Below are 5,268 nucleotides of genomic sequence, written 5' to 3' on the forward strand. Positions count from 1 at the left end.
ATGGGGGTGAGGGAGGAGGTATGGGGGCAGGTGTAGCACTTCCTGCGGTTGCAGGGAAAAGTGCCAGGTGTGGTGGGGCTGGAGGGGAGTGTGGAGCGGACAAGGGAGTCACGGAGAGAGTGGTCCCTCCGGAAAGCAGATAAGAGTGGGGAGGGAAAAATGTCTTTGGTGGTGGGGTCGGATTTCAGATGGCGGAAGTGTCGGAGGATGATGCGTTGGATCCGGAGGTTGGTGGGGTGGTATGTGAGGACGAGGGGGATTCTTTTTTGGTTGTTATTGCGGGGACGGGGTGTGAGGGATGAGTTGCGGGAAATGCGGGAGACACGGTGGAGGGCGTTCTCGACCACTGACGGGGGGAAGTTGCGGTCCTTGAAAAACGAGGACATCTGAGATGTACGGGAGTGGAATGCCTCATCCTGGGATCAGATGCGGTGGAGGCGAAGGAATTGGGAATAGGGGATGGCATTTTTGCAAGAAGGTGGATGGGAGGAGGAGTATTCTAGGTAGCTGTGGGAGTCGGTGGGCTTGAAATGGATATCGGTTTCTGGGTGGTTGCCCGAGATGGAGACAGAGAGGTCCAGGAAGGTGAGAGAGGTGTTAGAGATGGTCCAGATGAACTTAAGGTTGAGGTGGAAGGTGTTGGTGAAGTGGATGAACTGTTCGAGCTCCTCGTGGGAGCACGAGGCGGCGCCGAAACAGTCAACAACGTAACGGAGGAAGAGGTGGGGTTTAGGGCCAGTGTAGGTACGGAAGAGGGATTGTTCCATGTAACCTACAAAGAGGCAGGCATAGCTTGGGACCGTGCGGGTACCCATGGCTACCCACTTTGTCTGTAGGAAGTGGGAGGAATTGAAAGAGAAGTTGTTGAGGGTGAGGATGAGTTTGGCTAAGCGGATGAGGGTGTCAGTGGAGGGGGACTGGTCGGGCCTGCGGGACAGGAAGAAGCGGTGGGCCTTTAGGCCATCTGTATGGGGAATGCACGTGTATAGGGACTGGACGTCCACGGTAAAGATGAGGTGTTGGGGACCGGGGAATCGGAAGTTCTGGAGGAGGTGGAGGGCATGGGTGGTGTCACGGACGTAGGTAGGGAGTTCCTGGACCAAAGGGGAGAAAATGGAGTCCAGATAGTTGGAGATAAGTTCGGTGGGGCAGGAGCAGGCGGAGACAATGGGTCGACCAGGCCAGTCAGGTTTGTAGATTTTGGGAAGGAGATAGAAGCGGGCGGTGCGGGGTTGGGGAACGATGAGGTTGGAGGCCGTGGGTGGGAGGTCACCTGAGGTGATGAGGTTGTGGATGGTTTGGGAGATGATGGTTTGGTGCTCGGGGGTGGGGTCATGACATCGGGGGCGGTAGGAGGAGGTGTCGGAGAGTTGGCGTCTGGCCTCGGCGATGTAGAGGTCAGTGCGCCATACTACAACTGCGCCTCCCTTGTCCGCGGGTTTTATTGAGAGGTTGGGATTGGAGCGGAGGGCTGCACGTTCTGCGGGGGAGAGGTTGGAGTGGGTGAGAGGGGTGGATAGGTTGAGGCAATTGATGTCTCCTCGGCAGTTGGAGATGAAGAGGTCGAGGGAGGGTAGGAGGCCTTGGGGTGGTGTCCAGGAGGAGGGGGTGTGTTGGAGGCGGGAGAAGGGGTCAGTAGAGGGAGGGTTAGGTTCACGGTTGAAGAAGTAAGCGTGGAGGCGGAGGCGGCGGAAACACTGCTCTATGTCCAAACGTGACTGGTATTCGTTGATGTGTGGGTGGAGGGGGACAAAAGTAAGCCCTTTACTGAGGACTGACCATTCGTCCTCAGTAAGGGGGAGGTCTGGGGGGATGGTGAAGACTCGGCAGGGCTGGGTGCTATTGTTCCCTCTGGAGCTGCTGGCTGTGGAGACTGTGGACGGAGCGACGTCGGCGTCGGCTGTGGGCGGAGTTGCGTCGGCATTAGGTTTCAATAAGGTCACCTCTCATTCTTCCAAATTTGAAGAACTGACCCAACCTACTCAACCTCTCCTCATAAGACCATCTCTCCATACTAGGTATCAACCTGGTGAAACTTCTCTGGACTGCCTCCAATGCCACTATATCTTTCTTTAGATTAGGGACCCAAACTGTCCACAGTATTCCAACTGTGGTCTAACTAGTGCCTTACGTAGACTTCACAAAACCTCCCTACTTTTAAACTCCATTCTCTTTGAAATATAGGCCAACATTCCATTTGCCTTTACTATCACCCATTGAACCTGGATGCTAGCATTTTGCATTTCATGGACGAGGACTCCCAAATCCCTCTGTTTTGTGGCTTTCTGCAGTCTTTCTCCACTAAAAATAATATTCAGCTCCTCTATTCTTCCTGCGAAAGTGAATAACCTCATATTTCTCCACATTATATTCTATTTGCCAAGATTCTGCTCACTGACTGAACTTGTCCATAACCTTCTGCAGATTCCTGTGTCATCCTCACCAATTGCAATTCCACATAATTTTATGACAGAGAAAGTTGGAAGAGATTACAGACATAGGGAGGAGTCTGGTAATGAAGGAATTTGAAACCATGGTTGACAATTTTAAGATCAATAAGTTGTTTGTCTGGAACTAATGCAGGTCAGTGAGCATAAGGGTGATCGGAGAACAAGAGCTTGGTGCAAGTTAAGACAGACCAGCACGACTTTATATGATTCCAAGTTTATCGAAGACAGAATGTAGGACAACAGCCAGGAGCATGTTGAAATAGTTAAGTTTTGAAATAACTAAGTGCTGGATGTGGATCAATGTCTATCAATTTTAGACTTAAAATAAATTAAGATAGCATCTACTGCCTCTTGTGAAAGAAAATTCCGGTTTTCCAACCCTTTGCACAAACAAATAACTCTCAACTTATCCCTCTAAATTGTGTGGCTATAATTTAAAGACAACACAACAAACTCATAAACCGTGGAAAACATTTCTCTCGATTAATTCCTTTCAAAATCCTGAAAACTGCAATCAAATCTCTCCTTAACATTTCACACTCCAAGGGAATAGTTTATATAGTCTCTCCTCATGAACAAACAACTCTGAGCCCTGATAACATTCTCATGAATCTATACCGCACTCCTCCTAAGGTGTAGAGCCCAGAACTGTACACAGTACTCGAGATGTGGTTTGTAGATAGTCAGAGTCATACAACATGGACAAGATCCTGTTCCCAAACTAAACTTGCGTTTGGCCCATATCCCTCCAAACCTTTCCTATTCATTTACTTATCCAAATGTCTTTTAAATGTTGTATACATCACTTCCTCTGACCATTCGTTACACACACGAATCACTGTGTAAAAGGAAGTTGCCCCTTATGTCCTTTTCAAACTTTCATCTCTCATCTTAAAAATATGCCCCCTTGTTTGGAACTCCCCCACCCTAGAGAAAAGACCCTTGCGATTCACCTTCCTGTGTACCTCATGATTTTATAAACCTCCATAAGGTCACCCTTCAACGAACTACGCTAGAAGGAACAAAGTCCCAGTATATCTAGCCCCTCCTTATAATTCAAACCCTTCATTCCCAGCAACATCCTGGTAAATGCTCCAGCTATATAAAACCCTGGTTTGGCCACATCTGGAGTGTTATGTCCAGTTCTGGTCGCCTCATTACAGGAAAGATGTGGAAGCGTTGGAAAAGGTGCAGAGGAGATTTACCAGGATGTTGCCTGGAATGGAGGGAAGGCCATATGAGGAAAGGTTGAGAGAGCTCGGGCTTTTTTTTTAGAATGACGAAGGATGAGAGGTGACTTGATAGACGTGTACAAAATGATCAGAGGTATAGATAGAGTAGACAGCCAAAGACTTTTTCCTATGGTGGAGGTAGCTATTACAAGAGGGCATAGTTTTAAAGTGAGTGGAGGTAGATATAGGGGAGACGTCAGAGGTAGGTAATTTACTCAGAGTGGTAGGGGCGTAGAATGCATTGCCAGAGAGGGTAGTGGAGTCGGCCTCATTAGGGGCATTTAAGCGGCTATTAGATGGGCATATGGATGATAGTATAAGGTAGGGGTGGAAGTTAGATAGACCTCAGGTTTAGGGTAAAAGTTCGCCACAACATCGTGGGCCGAAGGGCCTGTACTGTTCTATGTTCTATGTAAATCATTTCTGAACCTCTCCAATTTAATAATATTTTTCCTATAGCAGGGTGACTAGTACTGTACACAGTATTCCAGAAGAGGCCTCACCGATGTCCTGTACAACCCCAACATGAGACTCCAACTCCTATACTCAAAGGTCTGGGCAATGAAGACAAGTATGCAAACACCTTCTTAACCACTTTGTCTACCTGTGATGCAACGAATTCAAAGAATTATGTACCTCAACCCTTAGGTCTTTCTGTTCCATAACACTACCCAAGGCCCTACCACTAATTATACAACTCCTGCCCTTGTTTGTTTTACCAAAATGCAATACCTCACATTGATCCAAATTAAACTCCCCAGCCCGTTGACTGAATTGATCAACATCTCTTTGTAGTCTTAGATAACCTTTTTTATTGTCCACTATCCCACCAATTTTGGTGTCATCCACAAACTAACTAACAATGCCTCCTATGTTCTGATCCAAATCATTTATATAAATGACAAAAAGCAGTGGACCCACCACTGATCCTTGCAGTACACTGCTGGTTACAGGCCTCCAGTTTAAAAAACAACCCTCTACCACCACTGCCACCACATTGTGTCTCCTATCGTCAAGTCAATTTTGTATCCAATTGGCAAGCTCGCCCTGAATCCCACATGATCTAACTTTACTAATTAGTCTACCAAGCAGAACCTTGTCAAAGGCTTTACTAAAGCTCATATAAATAACATCTACTGCTCCGCCCTCATCAATCTTTTTTGGTTACTTCCTCAAAAAGCTCAATTAAGTTTGTAACATACAATTTCCCTCACATAAAACCATGTTGACTATCTCTAATCATTCCTTGTCTCTCCAAATGTGTGTAGATCCTATCTCTCAGAATCACCTCCAACAACTTGTACACCTCTGACATAAGACTCACAGGTCTGTAATTCTCAGGCTTCTCCATTTCTTAAACAAAGACACAACATTAGCAATTCTCCAGTTCACTGGCACCTTACCTGTAGTTATAGATGATATAAATATTTCTGCTACAGGCCCTGCAATTTCCTCCCTACTTCCCACAACGTCCTGGGATATACTTGATCAGGTCCTGAGGTTTATCTAGCTTTCTATTTTCTAAGACCTCCAACACTTCCTTTTCTGTAATGTGAACTGTTTTCAAAACAACATTTATTTCCCCG

Source organism: Rhincodon typus, chromosome 4 (assembly GCF_021869965.1).
Source record: "Rhincodon typus isolate 14 chromosome 4, sRhiTyp1.1, whole genome shotgun sequence".
Classification (NCBI taxonomy): Eukaryota; Metazoa; Chordata; class Chondrichthyes; order Orectolobiformes; family Rhincodontidae; genus Rhincodon; species Rhincodon typus.